Below are 27,862 nucleotides of genomic sequence, written 5' to 3'. Positions count from 1 at the left end.
GAGTGAGGTTGTCACATGATGGGGTCTGGCGGAAGACGTCATCACAAGACGAAGTAGGCGCTGTGTTCGGAAGGCGCGTGATGCTTTGAGGTACGCGGCGGGCTTTAGCCTGTTCAAGACGGCGGCATTCTTTAAGGATCGTGTCGATGCTCGCGACGTTCTTAAAAACCAGCAGATTGAAGGTGTCGTCGGCAATACTTTTTAAGACGTGGTTAGCTTTCTCGTCCTCCGACATGCGCTGCTCGGCCTTGCTACAAAGAGCCAGGACGTCAAGAATGTAGGAAACGTAGGATTCCGTAGCTGTCTGGGCGCGTGTGGCGAGAGCCTTCTGTGCAGCGAGCTGACGACTAGAGGAATCGCCGAAAAGGTCGCGGATCTTCTCTTTGAAGAGATCCCAGCTCGTTATTTCGTCTTCGTGGGTTTCAAACCTTGTCCGCGGAGTGCCGTCGAGGTAAAAAAGAACGTTAGGGACCATGAGTGTGCGATCCCAGCGGTGTGTAGCACTGACGCGCTCGTACCGGTGCAGCCAGGCGGCAACGTCGTTGGAACCATCTCCGGAGAAAGTGCATGGATCTCGGGGGGGCGAGAACGTGACGTAGGTTGTAGCTGGGGCGGAAGGGGTCGGCGGTGATGAAGCTCCGGCAGGCGAAGTCGGTGAGGGCTCGCCGGTGTTGCGACCGCGGCGCGTCTCCATGGAGCTACGGGAATCGTCCACCTCCACCAATAATGTTATGGGTAGCTTAGTAACTATTTATTAAATCGTTAAAACAGCGCATGGTGGACAAGATGGCGGCAGTCCAGCAACAACCAGAGAAGCGACGTCGTCTTTCGCGTCTTTCATGCAGCCACGCTGCGGCGGCTGTGTGGTATCAATATGAATGGTAAACCTTGCTGCTTGTGGGGTATGAGCAAGGTAGATATTTGAGCGAGTTGGTCGAAGTTCCTTATAAGAGAGCGCACACACGAACACGAAAAAACGAAAGAACAGACAACACGAGCGCCGACTTTCAATGGTGAGTTCATAGTCAGTGCTCGTGTTAAGTTATGCAGCCCTCGCTTTGTCGGTGCTTTCCTTCTTCTTTTGTATTCGTGTGTGTGTGTGTGTGTGTGCTGTTTTATGATCATGTTGTGGGGTATATCGCCAACTGCCGAATAATTATTGGCCCCCGTATTACACAGCATTGGCTATGTATGCTGTAGAGTACGACAAGTACCACGTCTCCAGGTCTTCAATGCCAGCTTTTCAACGTCATGCAGCGAGTCTCGTGCGCACATTGTTGCGGCGCCAAATGTATAGGTTTTGGGAATCTCCTCTATGCTGTAGTCTTAGAGTTGTGTAGGGAACAAAGAATGTGTTCATTTCACTTATTTCTTTTATTTCTGCTACAAAGGAACATGGTCTTGGTGCTTGTGGCCAAGTGTGACGTTAAATAATGTCACCTGAACTGATTGTAAAAAAAACAGGATGTTTGTCGCAAAAAAGTATTGTTATGACTTGTGCAGATAAGCTACCGATAGCTGCGGATAGCCCGGGTATATTCAAGAACTTTGGTCCAGTAACACAAAGAAGCAATGGGCTTCCTCATATGACAGCACAATCATTTCAGACAGGAGGAACTTGTCGCACCCACTTCGCTGTGGTAGCACTTATATGGACATTCTCGGCCCCGGTGTTTGCCGTCACCGTCATGCTACTAATATATGAAAGCACCAGAAAAGTACCCTCCGAAGCGTGCATTTCAAAGGGAGAGCCCTCGCTCCGCTGCACGCGGCGTTAAACGGCTAGGCGACGGAACGTACGTTCTTCTGCATAATAACGGCGAGCTATTTGTATACACCATTTACCGCTGGTGGTACGCCGATTTTGTGGGCATTTCATCCTCTTCTCGGCACTACCAGCGTGATGTCGCGAAGGCCGGACGCTCTAAAGGTCGTCGCCCCACTCGTTGCGATGCGTGCGCTCCGCGTGCAGAGAAGTATGGTATTAGGCGGTTGCCACATAAATTGTTTTCAGTACTACATTTTCCGCTAGAAAACCTTTGCCCCATCTAATTGTCCGTCTGCAAGACCAACGCTGAGAGAACCTAAACTATAGAGATGCATCATTGGTGGCGCTTCACAGATCAAGAAATAACCTTCATAATTGATTTTTAAGGCGCAAAGGAGGACATACACAAGGTAGGACACGGGACGGAGCGCCATAACTACTTTCAACCTTCCGAAAATAAAAGATAACCTTCCTACCTATCCGTGCCTTTTCTTCCTTGCCCGTTTATTGAACCAACTATACGATATCCTAAGAAAAGTGTAAGCCAATACTATGGTATTTCATCCACCTGGATCGGCCACCTCAGTGCAGTGTGCAGTTTTTGCGAAATTGTCAGAACGTCGTGCGTGCGACAGCGTGTATGAATTCGCCATACCGTAGAAGAGCTCTGTCACTCAGTGCCATGGTAATTGCGACTTAAAGCGCAAGGTGCGCGTTTTTCGGTTTCCCCAAGAGGCAGACCTGCGTAGAAAATGGCTGCGCGCAATTTCACGTGACAGCTTCACTTCTTCGCACTAGTCAAGGGTGAGCTCTCCGGCAGATTTTTCTCCATATACGTCACATCGTGATTAGAAGTATGACTATCGCCACTTCCAGAATGCCAATGACGAATATAAGCAATGGCGTGACCTTCAGAGGGAAGCTAACTATTCACGGCCCGGCTGCAACGTAGTTGTCACTGAAGAAACACTGTCAAAGATTGACGACATTATCCTTGTGTTGGTGTATCTGGCAGGGTATGCTGTCTACGCCGCCTTGAAGAAACTCAAGTGTGTGAAATACGGAGAAGCATTGCCAGCGAATGGAGATATTTCAGTTTGTGTAGCAGAGAGGCACTGCGACTTCATCAGAGCAATGGATGGAGGAGATCTGCTGCATTTAGTGCGGTTTGTCGCAAATGCTATTGCGCATAAATATGCAGTCGTAGAGCAATTGTCAAAACAAATGCTTTGAAAGCTCCCTAACCAGCGTCAAGAGGTTACAGACCTCACTGTGGAGCTCCTAACCAACGACGAGTCGTCAGATTTTCCGACCTGCGACGATGGACAAGCTAGAGAGCTGGTTCTGACGCAGGTGTAACGGTGCAGCAAGAATCGTCTAATACATTCTTTTTCTGCAGAGTGAATAATCAGATTTTATTAGCGGAATCGAAATCAAAGAAGGGAAAGTTGGAAGCGCTCAGCTAGAAATAGCTCTGGAAGTGCCTTTGGCTCCGTTGTAAATAAAGATGTTCAGACAAGGTGCCACCAGTCTTCGGTTCTCGTTTGTAAAGCACGTTTGAGGCGTCAGCTCTACTGCAGCCTGCCGAAAGCGTGCCTATCGCAGAAACAGCTTCTATAGTGCCTGGTAAGCCACCGGCGATGAAACTGTGCAACCCTATGGCAACCAACACCGCTCTTGCGACCATTATGTTTGCGACAGTGTTTACAATCGATCTTTATTCATTTCATGTGAATAAACTTCGAAATAAGGATGGCCCAATGATAAACCTCCCACTACCGATTGTTCGAATGGTGACCTAAGCTCCCCTGACCTGCGAACCTCTGCGACGCTCGACCTTCGGGTGGACATAAACCTGTCCTTGCAGCTAGAGCCTGCCAATGAGCGCACGGTTGCTGAGCTCATCTTCCCTCAAGTTGTGATTTCACGGCCACCTACCATACGGTGTAAAGGACATCCGACACCAAGTTCAGAACAGCGACGGGACAATCGTCGGAGGCATCCTCGACTCCGGCCGAATATTCAATGCTCCCGGCTGGTGGCACCTTCTCCAGAGGACGTTAGGTCGCAGCGTGGCCGAGACCTGCTGCCGGGACGAGGCAGCCAATGTCGGTCACCTGAGTCTTCGACACTTCAGCAAGAAACGTGTGGCAGTGCAAAAGAACGACCACTCAGGCACAGTCAGTACCGCGCGCCAGATACGTTTTCGCTACCGATGGTGCTTCAGGGTCCAGGGCCTGCGACGACCGATGCGGCACAGCCAGTTTCGTCCGCCCGAGAACCTTTCGGCTGCTCCCCACGTAATTTCACAGCAGCGTGGCCGAGTGTAAGGAAGACAGAGCGGCGCTCAAGTACGGGCGCGAGATTGCGCTGCGCGACAGAGAGAACGGCGAAGCCGGAGAATAGAACAGCCAGCCTAGTGAACAGGCGTTGCGTCTATTTCTCGTTTTCATGACAGTATGTATGTATGTATGTATGTATGTATGTATGTATGTATGTATGTATGTATGTACGTACGCACGTATGTATGTATGTATGTATGTATGTATTGTAAGGATCCAAGAGCGGCGCTCGGGCACTGGCGCGAGCTGGGCTAGGACGAAGCAGACAACGACGAAGTAGAATAAGAACAGCCGGCCCAGCGAACGGGCGTTGTCTTTTGTTTCTCTGCATGACAATGGCGCAGTCGTCGAAAGCTTTGGCGAACCCCAGCTGCTAGCTTGAGGTAACGCGTCTTCCTACGGAACGCCGTCGCGCTTCCTCGGTGATGGAACCCGCAAGTCGACCATCGCCGCAAGTATCCATCCCACCACCAGCGGACGTCGTCCAGGCCTCCACGGTGGTTCCGGGGAACTACGTGAATGGCGACGTGCTACTTCGCGCCAACAATGCGCACGGGCTCCTTTTGCCTGGGTCCATCGCTCACTGTTCCCATGGCGAGTGTCCCGTGACCAAGACTCTACCATCTTCTGAGCCGCCAAGTGACGCCGTCCACGCTTCCTTGGCCGTGGATCTCGCCGACGTGAGTGGTGCGACTGCCGCATACTCCGCGGACACGATCCCTGGCTCATTAGGCGCTTCACCTTACAGCAGCGCGGAGCTCTTGCGTGCGCTCAAGCAACTGTCAGAACATCTCGGCCGTTTGTCGTCGTTGAACTCCGGGTTCTCGCCTGCCGCTTCACCATCGTCGGCTTTTTGGGCAGTACCGGAGTTCCGAGGTTTCCAGGACGACGTCGTGGGGTGGATTCAGACCATCGACTTGCTCGGCACCCTCCTTGCCTGGCCGGACAATCGAAAATGGCTGGTGGCCATCGACCGCCTTCGCGATGCCGCCAAGGCATGGCATGCATACGAAGGGATCAAACAACGGTCGTGGCCTGAATGGTGTGCCAAGTAGACCAGTCTTTTCCGCCCTCTCTCTCATACCTGCGACCCCCTCCCTGCCGACCGAGTCTCTAACGAGGATGGGAGCTGTGAGGCACACAACCTCGACGACGCAGCTCGGGCTTTCACAAACCTGCACTCCCTCCGAGATCGAGCTCGCGAGGCGCAGCGCCCCTATGGTGCAGCTGTGCCCAGCGCCAACCAGCCCTACTTCGCAGACACAGCTTGTAAAGGGCAGCATCTCGATCGTCCATCAGTTTCCCGGAGTCCCTGCGCAGACATCATCGTGGACGCGGAAGGCCACGCGCCCGACACGGATACCGCGCGGGAGCAGGATTCCACGAGGGTGGCGATTTGGGCTTGTTGGAATGGTTGCATGATAATTGATGCACTAGTTACTAGCGCCGTGGTGTCTCATGTGCCTTCCTTGTTAGCGCTGTGGTGTCTCATGTGCCTTCTTTTGTCCGTGTCTTTGGCCTGCGCTACCATCAATTATCATGCAGGATTCCACGCCACATATTTCGCACTCCGCGACGCCCCCACCAGAACCCATCTCACCAGACAATAATACCGCCCACAAGACACATCAGTTGGCGATGCAGCCTCCAAGCTCGCCAGTGCGTGAGCATGACCACGTCCGAGATCTAGTGCCGGACACGCTCCAAGTCGGGGAACCGGGCAAGCATATGGCACACTTCAGTGCGCTCTCAGACCCACCAGTGCAGCTCCCGCAGACTCGAGAGCAGTCACTGCCCGAATTCGCCGACGGTCAACGTGCGCTGGTCTGGTCCAAGGAATATAATATGACAAACACGACTACAAACGTCGAAGGCTTGCCTATGCGTACTACGCCCCTCTCCGAGCCAAGAAAACGAGAAGTATTGGGGCACATACACCTTCCCCCACTGGCGAGCCCTGAAACAATGGAAGCCCCTGTTTCGGCAGCGCCGTACATTCCGCCTAGCTCGCGCAATCGTAGTTCATCGACGCGAAGCGTCGCACTCCTTCAAATCTTCGGATACGCGCCCGTCTACTGACGACACTGTCTGTCGGCGGCCACCACACATCAATTCGCTCGTCCACCGTTCCTTGTAAATCACATGCGCCGCATTTGGAAACGCGACAGGCGAAGCGGCAGCGATGGCTACGGCCTTCCCGCAATAGCCAGTGCCGTCTACCTGAAGCATGTTTCACAGCCTATGAAATCAAGTTGCTGCGTAGCCGAGACCGTCCAGCACGCAACAGCCAAGGACGCCCTCCAGAGGCGATTTTGCAGCTCGCCATGCAATTTTGCAGCGTGGCCGAGTGTAAGGATCCAAGAGCGGCGCTCGGGCACTGGCGCGAGCTGGGCTAGGACGAAGCAGACAACGACGAAGTAGAATAAGAACAGCCGGCCCAGCGAACGGGCGTTGTCTCTTGTTTCTCTGCATGACAGTATGTATGTATGTATGTATGTATGTATGTATGTATGTATGTATGTATGTATGTATGTATGTATGTATGTATGTATGTACGCTTTATTTTCCACACAACCAATACATAGTTGAGGCACATTATTTCTCCCTGGCGGGTTATACAAATTCATTAGCTGCACTTTTCCACTGTTTCGATAACTATTCCGCAATGAATGCGACTAAACTAGCTTAATGGTGGCCCATGACATCACCGAAGCCTAGGCGCTACAGTTCAGTGCGCAACTTTTGTAAAAAGTCCATATCGCCAGCTCATATTACGGATAGTTTTATATGACACGTTCGAGCCTAAACGCTCATGTTACGGTATGAACGTTTTCCGGAGTTCGCACAGGCGTGCCCATGTTTGATCACGTGATCGCAACTGGCCTTCCCCTAGCCAATGCGTTGAGTCAGTGAAGCGCCCGTGGCCGTACCACACAAGGTGGATGCAGCAGGCTGTACGGAAGTCACATGTTTGCGGAGTAAAACATAGTTCTATGTATATTCACAATAAAAGTGGATAGCGTTAAGACATTTGCGTTTGTTTGATACGTACTACGCTATAGCAAGACTTGATATATCCATTCTTCGTATTTAGGACGTATGATTTTATTCTTGTATTAGCAACCGCCAGTAGCTTGGGCTACAGGCCAACATGGCCAGGGGCGTAGCCGTGGGGGGGGAGGCTTATGCGGCTTCAGCACCGCTCCCCTGCCCCGAAAGTTTTTCGTATTGACTTGTACCGCCGGCCAAAACAGCCACCTGCGCCACAAATCATACCGGATTTTTTCTAGAATTCATTTTCACCGTTGAACATACACTTTGGTGCTAATATTGCTGACCCCTGACTGCCCTAGATGCGGCTGTGCAGCGTATTACCGTCAGAAATACCTCGCAAACAAAGGTGCAATGCCACGCATTGCGATTTTGCTATGCAGCAAAACGCTGATTAACGGGCTCCGCTCTCCCATGCTGAGCTCTGCTACCTCAAAGGAGTAACTAGTGTTGATTATACGGACGCTTGGCATTCAGCTGCAGTAGTAGTAGTAGTAGTATCTTTATTTATTTCTTGTAATGCACGAAAAAGGAACAGAGGGAAAATGCGTTTCATTCGCCTGTCAAAGGCCTCTCTGAAGTTCACAACACATACACATTCCTTGTACATATGCACAATCGAAAAAAGTTTTGACGCATCATAATACCACATGAGCGCTAACAAAGGAGTACTGGAATCAACACAACCAATACTGGCATGCTTAAGATACTGCAGATGTCTTAAACACAAAAAAACAAGAACAGAAAACTCGATTGATCGTGTAACCACATGAATAAAAATGATAATAATAATAATAATAATAATAATAATAATAATAATAATAATAATAAAGTTAATAATAAAACAGACTGCATTCTGAATACACCCTAGCGGCGCGAACGCCTTTAACATGAAACATGCTCACGCCATGGACCACAGTGTAAGAAATTTTTCTTAGACCATGGCTCATGCATACACTACCACACTGCGCTTCATCAAAACGGGAGGCAGAGGTTTGTAGGTTGAGCCGTAAACGCTCGAAGGCTTCCCGCTCCCTGCAAGCGTCTGTCTCGCTCCGCCAAGGCGCGACATTCGCGCGTCGATATAGTTGCCTTTCTGCGGCGCTTTTTAAAAGGCAGTGCTATCGCACTGGAAGAAGTAGGGGGCGGAGATACACCGTCAGTGTACGTGGAAGCTGAACTATTCCAAAAACGAGCCGTCACTCGCTGCCACAAAGCCAAAGGCAAAGAACGTAACTGCGTCTCAGGCGACCCCTCGATGCTAGCGCGGCCGGCGTTTTTCGCTGGCATCGAGACGCCCTAACTGCGTCGTAGCCAAATCGCTCCCTATCGGCGTTCGTTAGTGTCATGATGCACTTCGCCACTCCCACACGGCGGCAACGCACCGCCCCGCCAACCAAGAGCACCGTGCCAGAGGTAATGCGAGAGACTTTTCATATGCTGTTTTTAAATGCGAATGCATTTCTTAGTCGGGCTATGTAAGGCATCCGGCGTTGTCCGCGCGCCGGTAGGTGTTATCTCTCCGCTCTCACTCCCTCTCCCATAGAAACAGCTGCGGACGCGTGCGCTTATCCTCGCCCCTACCAACCGAAGCATGTGGTGCGAGAGAGTGTAGGAGAGGGTAGGTGCAGCGCTTCGCCGCTCCTTCTCTCGCCGTTCACTCTCTCTCCTGCCTGCGCCCCACTCTCCCTTCCGCTCGCGCCTCTCTCTCGACCGTTTGCTGGGTGGGCGCCTCTCAAGAACATCCGGAAATGTGTGCTCGAGACGCCGCTGTGAAACGCCAACGGCGACCACAAGGCTAAGATTTTGGCCGTCAGGTACAATGACAACACAAACGTGCTCATGAATGTGTAAATAAATGGTTACGATACAAATCCTCGTCTCGTCATGAATTTACGCCATTAAAATTACTACGCCGTGTACTCTGGGCACAAGAAATGCATTCGCATTTCCTCACGATTCCCTTCGGGGAGGTGGGGACATTTTGTTTTCAGTCATCCGCTAATGTGAATTTTACCAACATCACATCCATCACAAAAGTACGTCAGTAAAGTGATGGTGGACCCTTTATAAAACTTTTTCAAAGATGGTGGTCATCTTTGACGGCTTGCCAGGGGTGCCTTGTTCTGTTGCCTCTGTGCAGACAGCGAGGAGTCGTTTTCGACAGAGACGGCCGTATTTTTTACCTAATACCCCTGACACACGGGCAAAAGTACAGTACTTTGCATTAAGCCTTTTGCGATGCTCTGAAGGACTCTTTGCAGAACGAAGTGGCGCCAATGACACAGGGCACTGCACTCAGTTCATCAGGCAGTTCGTAGCCTCCGGCTTTTGCTCTGGTTTCTCAAATGAGCGCTGCAAAAAAAAAAAAAAAGAGAGCAAGAGAAAAAAAAAGGTGATGCTCTTTACATCAGCAGAAGATCAAACATTTAACAAAACTGTTGGGCTTTTCTTCACTGCGCTCAGCGTGCAAGCTAGAATGCACCACAGTATTTACAAAGCAAATGTCACTGACGGGGTTCAACACGGTGGCGCCAGCGACTTGATGCGGGCACAAGACGCACTGCCTGAGCAGTGCATTTTTGGGGGTGTCACGCATATTTACAACACCACGGAGGGAATTGGGAGGCACGCACGGAGTCTACATTGAAAGGCTGCATTGTTGAATTCGGCGCGTAGTGTGCGACAGGACCCCTTACGTTCGAAAAGTCGATTAGCGATCTGCTTTCGCGATAAGGAACATAGCTGGGAGGGAGGTACTCCTTTGTTGTGTGTCATTGCACATGAACGCCTTTCTGGAAAATGCCCACTCACGTAACTTTAGAGTACCCGTGTGTCAGGGGTATAAAACACTGAAGTGACCGTGTGTCGCCCAGGCTGGGAACGAGGACATTGCTCCGTTCTCATGAGGAAATCGCAGGTGCAGGATGCATACGACATATATTTAGACTAAACAATGTTCCGAAAATCCTGAGGAATTCATGATTGTAAGAGGTTTACTCCGACACCTGGAATCGCGGTTTATTCGGGTTGACCCTCCGCCTTTCAGGAACAACCGCGGCAGCCTACCTAACGTTTACAAGGACGTATGTGACTGGAGAACTGGTCGATCCACGATCATTTGTGGTCCCTGTATACAGAGAATGCCACTTGCCAAGGTGGCGAAACGCGTGTCATATTTTAAAAACTGTTTTGTTCAGTAGGCGTAAACATTTTCTCGTTAGACACCGATGACGTGAGCAACTCAGGCGCCGCTATCGCCTCTGCGTAAAAAGAGCGCGGCAAATATCTATTAGGGCGTAGTTTGGGGGCATGAAGTGCGCGCAATGCGACACCCATCGTCGAGGTCGCCACTTCCACTGTGTGGAATGTGTGGAATGAAAATATATTTTAGCTCAGGACATCGTCCTCCTAAGCAGTCTAGTCTATTCCAGTGTGACATAGAAGTTACTGTTGCTCAGTATCGCCTGGCCGCCCATCCTTAGCTGCAGACTAGCTGAGAAAGCGACGTCAAACCAGCGTCTGCAACAGAGTTTACGGTATAGATCAACCTGCTTGAGAGTTGCCTGCAGAACTATACCACCGGAAAAACTGCTGTGCAATCCCATCACACGCAAGAAGACTGGCCGGCACTCTACGTAACTCATCGGCTTCTTAACTCCTTTGGACCTATGAAGGTTTCCCGGTCATCCGTACGCCAGCTTTTGCTGACTGCTGAACTTTCGTTATAGTTAGCCACTGTTAAGCATATGCTTTTGAACTGTTCTTAATGGTTAATTTTTCCATTCTTAATTTTTCGCTCCTTGCATTGTGCCGTAACCACTAATCTGCACTAGATATATGTTTGCAGTTGCTTTTTTTATTGCGATAGCAATTATATGGACAGTCTCGGCTGGTTTTTGCCGTCGCCGTGGCCGCCGTCATGCTGCGTATATGTATAAGTATGTATATATACATCAATATTCCAAAGAAAAATACATCAGAAAAATGCTTCCGAAGCGCGGAATCGAACCAGCGACCTCTCACTGCGCAGCCCGGTGCGCTAAGCACTACTCCACAAAGCGCAGATGCCTCATGTAGCTATCGGCGAGCGTTATATACACACCCTTTACCGTTTGCAGTCCTCCGAGACGGCAGGCGCTTATAAGCGTTTCTTCATTACCAGCGAGATGACGCTAGGAGCGCGACGGGTGCACTTAAAGCCGTCGGCCAGTTCTCTCAATTCTTGTTGCCCTTGCCCTTCCGCTGTCTGCTCGCGCGGGCGCTCGAACAAGCTACCGCAGCGTTCATGATTCCCGACAGATGGAACTACGTGGTAGCTCTCACTAGAGTCATTGGAAAATCAGAGTACCGCAAAGGTAGGCTGCACGCGGGCAACATTGGGCGTCTGCGGCCATTTCCCTTGCATACCGTCCGGCGCGTTGCTAGCGTGTGTTGAGATGTGACCGATCTTTTCGCCTCGTTGCCGTGTTACGCTCGGTGGAACTGCAATATGTGTATGTGTTTCTTGAACAGAATATCAGAAGTGATTTCGAGTCGTCGACAGTTATGAATTGACTGCCTGGTAAGCGGTGTAACTAATGAAACGTGCGGCGAACGTTGCCATGTGCTCGCGAGCTCTTCGTGGCTTCATCGGTCTCTTTTCGTGTCACGGCCGGGTGCGTTCGCTAGGTCCAGAGTTGTAAACATAGTTGCATTAGCGTAGTGACTTCGTGCGAGATGTCGTTTAATTTGACACTTTGTGAATGTTGACTGTTTGCGCTAGCTTTGCAGTCAGTGTTCAGGTTCGCTTGATAGCGCACTTGAGAACATTATCGAACATCCAGAACATTCAATACTGCGTCTTTCGACCGATCGCTGACGCATACCATGTTTGCGCACCATGCTTGCTGTTCAACTGCGTGTTATGTGTAATGGAAGTGGTGTGTGTACGGTAATTGGAAGTTGTGCGTGACGTATTTATGTCTCGGTTCGGAACGCCAGCAGCCGAAGGCGCGGGCGAATTGGCGTGCAGTAGGTAAGGTGCATCTTATTTGCAAATACGTTGTGGTTTCCTGACACTTAGACATCGAACATAGGCAATCAAAAATGATTGACACCACTACTTAATTGTTTCATTTACTATTTTTTGTCTCCTTAATAATATTCCCAACGCTGCAGTGCATGTGCAAATCTTTTGGTTTGTTCCAACAGTTCTTTTCTTTTTGCGTTTCCAGCGCGTAAACAGCTGAGGTTCGGTTTCTCCACTGCTTTTAATTTCAACTTTTTTTTTCATAATGCACTCTTAATAAAACTTCCTTGGTACAGTGCTTTATATTATTTTGATCGGAAATAGCACATCCCGAAAATTTTTAAAGCGCATGCTACTGCAGCACAGTATGTATATAGACCTAGGGTCCGCATGAAATCGATTCCCTCAATGCATGGAATGTGCGATTTTTTTTTTTATTTATTTTTTTTGCTGGGACCATTTCTCACCTACTAAACACTATTGTAAAGGTACGCGGGGCGCAATGCAGCATTAGCATTTCTTTTTCAAGAAATTAAAAAATACGCTTAATAACATTGTCTTATGCCAAGTTTATCAACAGAGTTCCACGCTTCTGTTTTGCGCAATGGCAAATGATCATGCCACAATTGCCCTCAAGGTATACCAGTGAACAGTTATTAGTTCAATAAAGATTCGATTTCGCTCTTCTGCGTGACGCGCTTATATCTCGAAATGCTTGCACAATCTGTTCAACAGATCGACATATAGGCACCGTACAGTCGAGTTTTCCAGTGCGACTGCAGCGCCACAACGCAAAACCTAGCGGACAAAAAACGCAATAATGAGACGGGGTTGCTCAAAATGGAACGCGATGTGCGCGTCTCCCTCTCTGAATAAGTGGGCGGACTGCGGCCGGGATACACGGGGGACGCGTTCGCGCGTCTGTTTTCTGCGTGCCCCTAACGGCCAATGCCAGCGAACTTGGGACGGGCCAGTGCGAGCAACGCAGCTCCCTCTGGTCAGTGTACGGTGCCTATAAACAGCTGAGCAAATGGGAAGGCCTCTAGTATGTAGCTTTCAACACAGAGCTTGAGAATTGGGGTCCTAAGACGCTGGGCCCCCAAGCTGCGTTGGGCAGCCTGCCCTTGCGTTCGGATGATCAGAACGCAGGCTGCGTTGGGTCAGGCGCCCGGTGCGCCACGCGTGACGAAATTTAAAATCACGCGAGACGCGGGCCATTCCGCGCCGTGGCCCGCGCTGCGTCTGTCTCTTCTCGCTGGTGACCCAAGACGCTTTGGGGCCCCACGCTAGTTTTCAATTTTTGCGTCTCTGATCAACGCAAGCGCAAGAGCCCAGGAGTGCCTCGGGTTCTGCGCATGCGCCCTGGTGGCTCGCAAGCTTCTTGGGTCCCCAAGCTCCTTGGGGCCCCAATTCTAAAACTCTCTAATATCGCAGAACATAGCGAACCGAAGAGGTGAAGTAACCTGTCGCATGAGAGCGTTTCCAGCAGAGTTTGTGTAGTTCACTGCAGAAAAGAGTGTTCTTCAGGGGGGGGCGAGTTCATTCCGCGGCCAACTATACAGCCACGTAGAACGACGCTCTTTGACGTTAGTTTTTCTCACACGGAAGCGAAAATAAACGAGATTCCCAGAGTAGCTCACCAGCAACGTTCGGTTGCTGGTGAGCTGCTCTCTTTTATCTGCATGAGGCGTTTAAAAAAGTGACGAAGTGCTTCTAGGGACCGTGGTACTGCTAAATGTCTGGCCACGCTCTGCATTCAACACGCCTGCACCCAAAGCGTTTGGAAGGGATATGGCGGCGAGAGGTCACGTGATGCGAGTAAGCCAATCGCGTCGGCGGCGGTGCGCGGAAAACAGATGCGATACTCTGAAATTTTTCTAGTGACTCTAGCTCTCACCGCGTACGTGTAGCTAAAAGCGTTTCAGATGTCGCGCACGTAACGTACGTGTACTTTTCACGTTTGCGTACGTGAAGTCCCCAGGTACGTGAAATTAAAACTGTCTAGTAGCTGCCGGGTAGTGATGGACGCGCGGTAGTTGCAGCGCGTCCATCACGGGACGCTTTTCTTGCTATCGCATTCATTGATTCGCCCTTGCGGCGAAACTGTGACTTTTTCTTTGTCATTGTTTGTATTATTCTCTGTATCGCTGAGTAAAAAAATCACAGCATATCCACGGAGTGAATGATGATGAGTGGGCGAAGCTGCGGAGGTTCATCGGTAAACCGTGAATCTTCCGTGAATTCTGCCCAGCACATCATCACCGACGTGAGATCGGGCGCGTTTATACTAAAGGTTCGATGAGTTATGACGACTTGCAGCTCACTTTAATTTTACATGTACGCTGTGAATTTTCATTGTTTAGAAAACCATTGCTTTAGAAAACATCTGGCGTCTTTTCGTTTTGCTTTAGAAACATCTGGCGTTCTTTCGTTTTGCTTTTACAAAACATCTGGCGTCTACAAAACATCTGGCACTGCTAAAAGCGGTTGTCGTCCACCTCGAATCTATCAAGTGGCCGCCGTCCGCTCTGTAGCGTATAAGCTCCGAACTGATGCTTCCATTTGCTTTAGATTCACGTCCTTAAGCTTCGACAGCAAATTATTCGTAGCGATTCGGCCCCGTTTTTGAGAGCCGTACTCAAATAATCGATGCTGTAGGCTTAGCGAGTCGAGATGGGTGCTTCCGAATGCTCGGAGGACATAGATTACGCGTTTGTTAGTTGTTTCTAATCCTCCATAGCTGGCGCCACTTGACCTGGCGCCAGCTTGAGGACACTTTATTTGATATTACGCGACGCTTGCCGGACAGACTAAAATGCCGGACAGACTAAAACGCTTTATTGACTGCTGGAACCATGCCTGGCGCTTTTAGCGTGAAAAGCGCGGGAAGAAAAAGCAAGCAGCTCGAAGCGTCCCGCGGCAGACGCAGACGACGCGGAAAGTCAAAAGCAGACGACGCGGGGCGCCGTAGTCATGGCAACCGCTCCTCCGTCGCTGATTGGCCACGTCTCTCTGCGGCAGACGGAGGACGGCGAGAAAATGGGTCTCGGACCTATTCTGCGGACGGCAAAGAACGGCAGACGTGCGCGAACGAAATCGCTTGCGCACAGCAGCCTGAGAACGTCAAACGGCAAACGGCGAGCTGCCGTGCCGCTAGCGTGAGCGGGCCCTTAAGGAGCTTCGCCCCTAAAACATCTTGTTTGTATCCCGACTCCGACATATTTACTGTACCTGATTGCGTAGTGGGTGAACGAATCTCTATGCAACTCTGGAAACGAAGAAATACATTACGGCTCATTCGCAAAACGTCTCGTCCTCTCACGTAGTATCGCACAGTCCAACGGAAATTTTACACATAGCTCATTGTTCTAGTCAATGGCTTTCGGTCAAGATGAACACCTCATAATGTCCCTCACAGGTAGTTCATCCTTACATTACATGCACCACATAATACTAGGTTCCGCAATCCGTGTACATGCTTACCTATAGTTTTCCGCTACATAAATCCTATTAAGACCGATTTCTATTATCAAAGCGTAACAGTGCATATTTAGTAGATTGTCTGGTGGAAAGGTGAACAAAACTACATATGGGGTAAACAAAATTACGCAGTCTTGCACTGCAGTGCCCATTAACAGAAGATAAACTTGATTACTTGGTCTGTGACACAGCTCGATGTAATGCTACTTTCCTTTATTTGTCTCTGTAATAATAAGCGGGCATATTTCGCGGGGGAGGTTGTTGCAACAATGAGAAGTATAGCACGTAAGAGAAAAAAGAGCACCGACGATTGCGATACTGCCTATTGCGAATTCTGAGCGCAGCTGCTTAGGTGTTTTCAGTTTGCGATAGGTTGAGGCGCGACTGCCTCGCTAACCGGGAAACCGCGGAAGGCAGCGCGCATCTACGCATTCTACAGCAACCGCCGCAGACATGCCTCCGTTCATGCAGCACTTTATTTCCATGTACAGTATCTGTGGACGCCCTCACCGCATACCTTAGTGACGACGTCATCAGCGACCGCATGACAGCGCACACTACTGTGGCGCCGCGGGTGGCCACCGTGGAATCTGTCGTCTCGCCACTCCTCGCTCCTCGCGCCCTCCTCGCTATCGTCATCTTTCATCCCCCGCTGCGTTCGGCGTTCGCTCTCTTTAGTCCTCGTTCGCTCTATCTGTTACGCAAACCAAGGCGACGCTGCTCAACGCAGCAACGGGTGCCTAAGAGGGGCGCTCTAAAATGCGCGTAGATGATGTACATTTGGTTGTGTCAGCGTTTTCGACAGATTTAAATCAGCGTGTCGTGGGACTAAGAAAATTATAATATTTTCAGTAGAGCCTACTCGGTCGATTAGGTAGATGGAGCTCCGAACACGGGAAGAAAATTAGAACAGATATGTTCGTAGTACAATGCAGCCATATTTAAAAACACACCGCGTTATTTTAGATATTTTATATCTACAGTAATAAATTTATGCTTTCTAAATGATTTCCCGACGTGACGGAACTGAAGTGACCAACCGATGCTAAAGTAAATATCTAAGCTTTCGCACTTGAAAGACTTAGCCAGACTTATCTCCAGTAATTATACCATGCATGCATGACGATTGCGGCGCTGTAATAGATCCTGGTTGAAGTAACCTTCGAGGTGAACTGCTGTCAAGGAACATTGGCAGAGCCTTCTTCTCGAACATACGTATTTTCGAACGTATTTACTCGAATCTAAGCCGATGTTTTTTTCGAAAAAATGGTGTGCGAAAGTGGGGGGTCGGCTTAGATTCGAGTACAATGAATAGGTTTTTTACTTTTCTGGCCTTGCGAATTTCGAGGGTCGGCTTAGAATCGGGGCCGGCCTAGATTCGAGTAAATACGATATATATATATATATATATATATATATATATATATATATATATATATATATATATATATATATATATATATATATATATATAGGTGCTGCCATGTTGATTGGATATATATATATATATATATATATATATATATATATATATATATATATATATATATATATATATATATATATATATCCAATCAACATGGCAGCACCTATGCAGACTTGACCGCCGGCTTCCATCCGAACTCGTGCTCGCTATTTTCCCACTGCCCTGACAGCAATAGACAGCGAAACCGCCTATCGTTTTGTCATCGCTCGCTGGGAACAAGTCATCAGGTATGTTCTGTCTTTATTATTGAGATCAGCTGTGTTGCTTAGCCACGCCTGCTAAGCCTTGGCTCCGAAAATTTGAGAATGAATCTTGGAAACACTGCAAAATACCGACGAATACAAAGCTCTCGAAGCTTCAGGATGCAAATACAGAGTAAACAAAGCGTAGGTTTCGAACTTGCGGGTCACACAGCACATGATCAGGACGTGATAAATTCGAGGCAGAAGGAAGCCGCTTCCAAAGGGGCCACCATGTTGACTTTTTTCCGGTGCTGCCATCTGCTCGCTTTTACTTGCCCGACTCGTTGGTGCGTACGCTATAAGGACGCAGAGCAGACGACGCGGCACGGATGGATACATATTCCGCAGCGCTGCAAAAGGCCACAACACGGGGAATGCTACGTTGATGTGGCGGTATGTAGTTTTGATTAAATAAACCAACTAAGAAAATCGTCTGTACAGCAAATCCTCTGAAATCTAGATAATCCTCGTCAATCTTTCCAGGTGAATTCCCAGAGTATATCAGTTATGACGCACGAAAAGTGCCAGGAAAAAATCGCCCGCATCTTCCCACAGGGGGAACTCGAGTAAATGCGTCGCAGAGTGGTGGGGGTATCGCGTGAATATTGCGTAATTGGGTATGGTTTGGGAATGCTTAATTGTTACACTTTACGCACACCAATTACGACTTGAACGGCTCCAGCGTGCACGAAGTTCCGGGTCCGCAGCTTGCTTCAAACGCTTGCGTTCAGCGTCGTATGCTCGTCTCTTCACAGCCTTGTCTTCTGCGTTGCTTGCTGTTGTTGACGCCGACGACGGTGAGGGTGGGGTAACGTTGCCTTCAACGAGTGGTGGGACGCTGATTGAAGGTACTGTTGCTCCCATTGCATCTACTCAAGTCAAGCAAAGCGTCAAGTCAGGCAAAAGCTAAGTAACGACGCCATTGACTGAATTCCGAACGCGCGCTCCGCCGCTGATATACACACAGCCCGCGTTCGAGGAAGAGCAGAGAGGGACGGAGAGGAGGGAAGGAGGGAGGAAGTGGAGGGAGCGAGGGAGAGGAGAGGCTTGCTGCCGGCAGGAGACGAACCCAGCATGCGCAGTTGGGGTGTGGACGGCGCCGCCGACGCCGCAGGTACGACTAAGAAATGCTCCGCATTTAAAATAAGAGGCAGCCGTTTCGAATGTTCGAAGGGATGTTATAGCTTCAGTACCGTTTACGCGCCAATAAACATTGCATGGCACGTGCGTTTCCAAGGCTCGTAATGTAGTCTAACGATGACCATGTCATGTATCTCGGTCGGACCCACACGCGAAAACGCAGAGATGATGGGCGCCGGCAGGGTTGCCAGGTCAAAAGACAGAAATGAGCCAAGGAGTTGTAAAAACTAGCCATAAAATAGCGACATTTAGCCAAGGGCAGCAAGAGTAGCCAAACGTAGCCGCGCGTGTATGAAAACGACTGCGACAATATTATTTAAATGACTAAATGCAGACAGATTTGGGCAGCTGCAGACTGAACCGTTTACAATCAGAAATTCTGAGATTCAAGCATAAATCTCTGACCTTAGCAGTGATTTTGTACAGGATGATGAAGCTTCTTGCGCTGCTGCTGCAAATAAAAGAAGAAGACGCTCTTAATGCATTTTGCGTTGTTTTTCTTCAAAGAACCAGACCTAACAGCCATGCAGCTACAACAGAACTGAGAATGGCATCAGTGTGCTCAAAATCACATTTGCGGGGTTTGAGGCATAAACTACTTTCATTTTCGCAAACATACTTAGCGTGACGCCGAAGTGCGAGCAGCTTATATTCCCGAGTCACAGTCCATAACTAATCGTAAGGAACGACACAAGCTAGCTGTTCTTTGGATATTTTATTTCTAATGTGAATGAGTGCAGAGCGCCCTGGATGCAGAGCGCTTCTGATTGCCCTGCTCACAGGCAATCACGGTTTAAAGTCGCGTTCACCAATATAAGTGGTCTACAAATTGAGACTCCATGCAACAGTTTTCCTGAGTCATGGTCGCCTTGTTTTGACACGGCATTCTTGAACGGCGGCGGCTGCGACATCACCAGATATCGATAATATGGTTAAATTTTAGGAAACAAGAAAGTAGTCAGGAGAGCAGCATTTTGGGCTAGTTAGTGTTCCATGATATCAAAGAAAATGCGCGACGAAAACACGGACAGAAGAAGACAGGTACAACCTTTTTGTACTTGTCTTCTTCTGTCCGTGTTTTCATCGCGAAATTTCTTTGATGTTACTAGTCAGGAAAGAGCCAAGTATAGCAAAGGTGTTTTTGAGCCGCCACCGGCCTATAAAAGTAGCCAAACCTGGCAGCCTTGGGCGCCGGAGTCTTTGACGCGTCAACGGCCGCTTCAGTACGCGCTGCGAAATGACATTTGTGCCTCCAAGGCTTGTAGCTTAGTTAAACGAGGAGCACGCTAGGTATCTCGGTCGGACTCGCACATTGTGCACACGTACACAGTGTATCTTGATATAGCGAATACACTGCCTGACCGTCAGGAATATAAAGAGGAAAAAAAAAGAGTCATTAGCTCTAAAAACCGATTACCTAACAAAAAGCCACAAATTTGCAATCCCAAGGTGAGATTTCGTGGACGAATCCCATATATTATACAAAGAAGTGTGCTGAATTTCTAAAGTTCCGTAATCAAACTCTCCAGCGTGCCCGTGAATTAGACATTCCGCGTTTTTAATGCTAGGGGCACGAGGTATAACTTCGTGCGCCTAGCATTTGGCGTGCCTAGCATTTGACACCAATTACATGAACACTGTCGGCCGATTTTTGCAATCTCCGTCGCCGTCATGTCCCGGATATGCATATGTATGTATATAAAATTAAAACCACACATAACAATAATTCAGAAGAAAAAAAAAGCCGAAGGGCTCGACGGGGGTTTCGAACCTACGACCCCTCGCTTCGCAGCGCGCTTCCTTAGACAATTACGCCACGCCTTTTTTTTCTTTTTGTCTTTATTGCAGGGCTTCAGTTTTCAACCGTGAGAAGAGAGTACATCCTGTCTACAATTGTTTCATGTGCAACAGCAATTCCATGCGAGGTACCTAATCAGGTACATCCTTTTGCATTTTTTGCAATTCAAGAAACGAAGTCAGCGCCTCACCAAAGTAATCTATGGCTCGCCGAGCATCAACATCAGCTTTACGTACAGCCATGCGGGGCCTCCAAATGCTGTAAAGCGCCAATAACATTGTGATATCATAAGGAAATCCATCATCATTTTCAATCATCAAATACCTTATGCCCTGTGAGTCCAATGGGAAATCTTTCTTTAGTGTCATTTGCAGGACGTTTGGAGTGCTGCACCAGTTGACATGGCATGCTACAACTTTAGGAACATTTGCGACAATGGTTTTTTGGACACATTTTTCAATTCAACTCTTGTCTGTAATGCTGAAATCATGGTTAGTCAACAGCGGTTTGATAAATTGCGGCACAATATTTCAAGAAACACCTTGCTGTGACCAGGTCCTTCATTTTTAAACATCAAAATGGCAATGTCCAAAAGCACATCAACGGCATATGATACACCGCTTTCAAGCGGTTTGGAAATTACCTTCCTGTTAAACGGCATTATGCCGACAAATCGTTTGAGACCTCCCAAAACGGACACAAACACTTTGGTTGGGCACTTTAGTCCACCAAGGTTTTCGTACGCATTCAGCCTATCAACAGCTGCATCGCCTTTCGGCGGTTCCACAAATCGAATGCAACTATCGCAGCTCAGCCTTTCAGAGAAGGCTCTAATTAGATATACACCAATCGGGGCAATACTTGTGACTTCGGGGTTGTGGTGCCATGACGTGCAGCAAGGCGGCCGCAATCTGTTTTTTGCTACCGATGAGAAAAAAATCCCCTCTCTAGCGCAACTACGTTTCTGAGTGTTTCCATTGGAAACCGCTGCATCAGTACGAAATGAGGGTGAGCTGTTACATCTTCGACCTGAGGCAGATACAAAGCCCGTCTTCAATATCCTCTCATGTCCGCAGAGTACTTTATTCATGTCCGTGGCATCACTGCAACCTGCAGTTCTTTGAAAGAACCCGAAGAGTGCCTCGATTGTATCATATGCGAAATTTGGAGTCAAAAGAAATATGAACTTTTTTTCTACAGAAGAAACACGAATGCAAGGTACGCTCGGTCTTGTCGTTTGGACCAGTGCTCGGTGCGTGCCATTGGTAAAGAGAATGTCAGGGCGCCTGTCCTTTATCAGTCTTTCGATGTTTCAAGGAAATACGTATCTTGCCACAGCAACCTCCTGTCGTCAACGTCACTGAAATGACGGTTGTCAGGGTCAATCCCGTAGATGTGCTGCCTATGTTGCTCACATCCATCAGCGCAAAGCTCTTGTGCATAATCGAGATACATTTTACAGTTGGGCCCAATGAACTTAACTACAAATCACAGGTGTGACCAGCCTGGTCTGTCGTGTGCTGGAGTGCAGCGGTAACTGGCGAAGAGAAGGTTTTGTACTGCGTGTCTCTCGCTCATATTTCAATATTTGTTGGATATAGGTGTTCCGTGTTAAGTATGTTATCCACTTCACAGTGGAGCCCTGCTAGATTTTGTACAGTTGTTTCAAAAGGGGCTGAAAAAATTTCATCGTTTTCCCCTTTGCCCTTTGCAAGAAATTGCGACCTGACATTCTTAATTTGTGGGATTGGTCAAAAGCTAGATTAAGACGTCTTGAAGGGTCTGCAGATATGTTTGCTGTTCCTTTGCTTAAAATGCCCATGACAGCGACGTCTGTTTTGTAGTTTTCGGTGACTAAACGAATTATTTCAAAACCGAGCTCCTCTGTCTTCTTGACAACAGGAACATTCTGCGTGAGCTCGGCTCCTGCGCAGGCCTTTTGAAAAATACCCGAAAGTTATATTGAAGCTTGTCCATAGGCCACAAAGCAAGAAGCGAAAGCAAATAATTTGCCAACTGGTTGCAGTCCGTGGTTATAGGTGCTCCAGAATGACACCCATATTTACTTCGTCAACAAAAGCATATCTTTGTTTAATACATTCAAGATTTTGCCTAATCCGCTTTTCGCCAACTAGCAAACTCGTCTTTTATTTACTGTGCTGCTCTTAGGACCTCGAGCTCTGTTTTAAGCCCGCTGCATACCGGAGGGCTTAAACCGATTTCCCCAGTTCCCGAACCAGTATACTTTTGCAATGTGTTCCCGCATGGTAAATTAAGATGTTCATATCGGACAAATTCATGGGCATTGTTCAAGAGATTGCTCGGGATAACGCAGTACCTGACGATAGGTACAGACCGCGTTGGTCGCTTTCAAGTGCAATTAGCAATTTCGCCAACAATCAATACAACCTTGCCTTATTCTCATGCGCATCGGTGACCATGCGCAGAAAGGCATTAAAATTTGTCCTTTTTCAGTTGCGAAGTTTATTTTTAATGACGATCAATCGCCTGTTGCAGCCTGGTAATCGTTAAACGAAGGGCTCTCTCTTCGGCTTTCTCTTTCCGGCGATCTACGAGGCTGCTTCAGGTTGGGGCCCTACCCGTCTGTGCCGAAAACGCGCGCTTTGCAAACGCCACTGTTCTGACGGTTGATACTTCGGTTTCTACTTGCGTCGCTACGTTTCATGTTGCATTGCGCAAAGCAAATGATCAGTTCATGCAAGTCGGCCTGCTCCTAGGTGGCGCGAGTCCTCGTCGCACAAGAACTACTGACATGACGCCAGGGTAGACGGGGTCCTCATTGTCATCGAAGTTGGAAGTAGTTCCTACTTTCCATTTTTTGCTAGCTTTATCCTGGATGCAGTTAAGCAGCACAATGCTCTTTCGAATACTTAAATCCCTGCGTACCTTGGCAAGCGCAGGCCTTACATACGAGTGGTAGCCCGGCAACACGCTGGGCACCACTCCCTTGTTGGGCTGTCGAATTTTGGTGTTCTTGAAGTTCGAAGCGTGTAAGTGCTAGTAGTTCGAACGTTGTTTCCGGCTCCCAGTTTCTTCGCGAGAATCACGTTCAGTCATCGGTAATGAGGCTGGAAGTCGGCAGAAACGACTCTTCGGCGCCCTTCTTTTTGGAACTTGATGTACACATAGGCACACAGCATTAGATCATGTATGACCACTGTCCGGCGGGAAAACACTTCACGGCATTTTTATGTGCACATCCACACCAGTCAACCAAAATTGCTTTTCTTTTCGCGCGCACATAAATCCCTGCGCACCATAGCGGCAGCCGGGACGCGTCACACTATTTTTTTAGAGCCACGAAAGTTACAGCGCCAAAATAACGCGCTGCTGGCACGTCACAGTAGTGAAGGGCCGGCAGCGCCATGAGCGGCAAGCACTGGCAAATCGGAAAGAAGGACAGGAAAGGGTGCGATTGAGAGGCAAGGGCTGTTTTGACAGGGATAGTTTATAGAGGAGGCGTTGACCATGGGAAGCGGGCGTGGCATTCCGAAGGGACAGGAGCCCATGCGCAATCTTGGCGTGAGGTAGTAGCGTGCTACCTGTGAGGTCTTGCCCTAAAATCACTGAGGACGCATGCATACCATCCACAGGTGATAGGCAGTTGGAGCAGCGGTTGAGTTGCTCACGCCATCGCCAAGGAAGCGCGCACAACGTTCAGTCACAGGAGGGACCCGGTTGACCGAAGATGGTGTGCTGCTCCAGCCTCGAAGTTAGGGCTCGCCAACGACAGGTTACTGCGCCATTGTAAAGGAGCAACGCAGCGATGGCAGCCTTGCTGCGGGCCGCCTGTTCGCTCTCGCCTTTTGTCTGTCTATACGTCTTCCAAGCGGCCCGCGCTTCCGAACTACGGTGTCGTTCACGATCACAATATCTATCTCGCTCTCTCTCTCCACACACACACACACATATATATATATATATATATATATATATATATATATATATTATATTATATATATATATATATATATAGATATATATAAATATGGAGAGAGAGAGAAAGCGAGAGAGAGCGTGGCCCTTACATCTGTTCCATGGTGAATGCCTCGGTCGCGTACAGCCGATCGGCACCATTTATATTTTTCACGCTCCGGCTACTTCACTTTCTACGGACATCAGCGCACTCACTTCTGACCCTGCTGTTGATCAGCCACTCCTTGACGCTTTCCATCGCTCCATCGATGCCGCAACGTCTTTTTCAGAACGAAGCCAGCTGATCACCCTACTGCAGAAGTTCCGCGCTTCTTTTGACAGCCATGCTTCAGGTCTCGGTCGCACATCGACCATTTCTCAAACGATTGACACAGGAGGCCATGCGCCTCTACGGCAACTTCCCTATCGAGTCTCGGCGTCGGAGCGCCGTGTTATTGGCGATCAGGTTGCTGACATGCTGCAGCGAGGTATTGTGCAACCTTCCAGCAGTCCTTGGGCGTCACCGGTCGTTCTTGTTAAGAAGGATGGTTCCATTCGCTTCTGTGTCGACTACGGACGTTTAAACAAGATCACCCGGAAGGACGTTTATCCTTTACCGCGAATCGAAGACGCCCTCGACTGTCTGCAGGGAGCGGAATACTTTTCTTCACTGGATTTACGATCTGGGTACTGGCAAGTTCCCATGGAAGCATCTGATCGCCTGAAAACAGCATTTTTCACACCTGACTGATTATACGAATTTACTGTCATGCCTTTTGACCTATGCAATGCCCCCGCCACTTTTGAGAGGATGATGAACACTATTTTACGAGGCCTCAAGTGGAACACATGTTTATGCTACCTCGACGACATAGTTGTCTTTTCCGCCGATTTCAACACCCATTTCGGTCGTCTCAAGCGCGTTCTCACATGCCTCACTGACGCAGGACTTCAACTCAATTTAAAAAAGTGTCGTTTCGGCGCCCGACAGCTCACCATTCTTGGACACGTCGTATCGCGGGATGGCATCCTTCCAGACCCAGCCAAGCTTCGCACAGTCGCCGATTTTCCTAAACCGAAGAACCTCAAGGGGCTCCGAAGTTTTTGTCGGCTTGTCATCGTACTTCAGACGCTTCACTCGAAATTTCGCCTCCATATGTGCGCCCCTTACAGACCTACTTAGCGGCGACAAGGACCTTTCTGCTTGGTCACCAGCCTGCGACGACGCCTTCACCAAATTACGCCGTCTGCTAACTTCGCCGCCCATCCTCCGCCACTTCGATCCTACCGCTCCGACGGAGGTCCACACTGATGCCAGCGGCGTCGGACTTGGCGCTGTGCTCGCGCAACGAAAAACAGGGTTTCATGAATATGTCGTCGCCTACGCGAGCCGAACTCTGACGAAAGCCGAGGCTAACTACTCAGTTACCGAGAAAGAGTGTTTAGTTACTATTTGGGCCCTTGGAAAATTCCGCCCTTACCTGTATGGTCACGCATTTGACGTCGTCACTGACCACCACGCCCTTTGTTGGCTATCCACTCTTAAGGAACCCTCTGGACGACTTGCTCGCTGGGCCCCTCAACCTTCAGGAGTACGACATCCGCGTGTTTTACAGATCCGGTCGCAAGCACACGGACGCTGACGCCCTTTCTCGCTCACCGGTATCGGATGACGGTGCTTGCCTATCTGTCCTTGAGACTGTACTTGCATCTCCCGCCCTACGCAACATGACGGCGGAGCAACGGAAGGATCCCTGGATCAGTGCCCTCATTGGCATCCTTTCTGATCCCGTCACCTCTTCGCCGTCTCGTGCTCTCCGCCACCAGGCTACTAACTTTTGCATTCGGGATGACCTTCTTTATAGACGCAACCACCTTTCCGACGGTCGCAAGTGGCTTCTTGTGATACCGCGCCACCTCCGTGCTGTTATAACCGATGCTTTCCACGCGGACCCACAGTGCGCACATGCGGGCCTCTTCAAGACATACGCTAGGCTTCGACTCCGATTTTATTGGCGCGGCATGTATAACTACGTACGGAAGTTCATTCGCTCATGTGCTCAGTGCCAACGACGCAAGTTACCTGCCGGACAAGTCTATCCGGCACAACCTCTTCCCTGCCCTAGTCGACCCTTCGACCGTGTTGGCATTGACATATACGGACCGCTGTCATCAACTCTAGTAGGTAACCGCTGGATTATCGTTGCGGTAGATCATCTGACACGCTATGCCGAAACAGCCGCACTGCCGACTGCCACAGCCCGTGACGTTGCCACGTTTCTGTTGCGACATTTCGTTCTGCGACATGGCGCCCCTCGCGAGCTCCTAAGCGATAGAGGGCGTGCCTTCCTTGCCGACGCTTTGAAGGCACTACTTGACGAATGCCGAATCGTGCACCGCACAAGTACAGCGTATCATCCGCAAACGAATGGCATGACAGAGCGCTTCAACCGTACTCTTGGCGATATGCTATCAATGTACGTCGACTCTGATCATTCAAATTGGGACCAAGTTCTCCCTTTCGTCACCTACGGTTACAATACTGCGGCACAAGCTAGTACTGGATTTTCTCCGTACTTTCTTCTATACGGACGAGAACCGTCCAATACGATTGACACCATTCTTCCATATAAACCTGACGAGTCCGAAAGTACCCCCCTCTCCGAAGCTGCCCGACATGCTGAAGAATGCCGCCAGCCTGCCCGCTCCTTTTCTACCGAGGACCAGTGCCAGCAGCAATCCCGTCAACCTGGAGACCGTTCGGCACCCACTTTTCCCCCTGGCTCTTTGGTACGGCTTCGGGTACCCGCTACCGCAGCCGGCCGCTCCGCAAAACTCGTTGCCAAATACCTCGGACCATACCGCGTTGTCGAGCAAACGTCCTCCGTCAATTACCTCCTGGAGCCCATCACACCATCGACAGATCTACGCTATCGGGGCCGCGAACTGGTCCACGTCTCTCGTATTAAGCCGTACTACGACCCAATCGTTCTGTCCTCACCCTAAGCCGCCAGGATGGCACCTTTTTCTGCGGAGGGCGATTGTAAAGAAGAAGAGTGGCCTCAGCGGCATTGCTCTGCACCTCAGCGGCATCGCCATCGGCATGAGCTCGTGGTTGCTGCGCTCGGCCGAACGCTGCTGACCGCTGCTTGTTCTTGCCATATTCTTTGCCAATAAACCTCCTAGCAATATATATATATATATATATATATATATATATATATATATATATATATATATATATATATATAGCACGTAGAAGGGTATACGAGGCGCCTGCTGATGGCTGCAAAGATAGCGCGCGCGCGCCAGCAATCGTGACCGCGCCCTCTGCATCAAAGTTCCAAGTTGCTGCTCGAGCGAACACGCCCCCCCCCTCGCGTGTTTTCATGATCACTCAAGAAGGGCGGGCTGTTTCTTTCCTGCGTCCGCGGCAGGCCTCCCGAGCGGCGTGATGTTATCGCACGCGCCCTCCGAGGGACGGAGATGGGCCGGCTCGTTCGATCTCTGCTTCAGCCGCGTTCGCCATCCCCGCTCGAGAACTTTTACCCACGGTAGAATATACGATGCGCGGTGGGATGCTATCAACTTGTGCTTTATACGGGACA

This window comes from Rhipicephalus sanguineus, chromosome 8 (assembly GCF_013339695.2).
Source record: "Rhipicephalus sanguineus isolate Rsan-2018 chromosome 8, BIME_Rsan_1.4, whole genome shotgun sequence".
NCBI lineage: Eukaryota > Metazoa > Arthropoda > Arachnida > Ixodida > Ixodidae > Rhipicephalus > Rhipicephalus sanguineus.
This window is presented reverse-complemented; position numbering follows the sequence as displayed.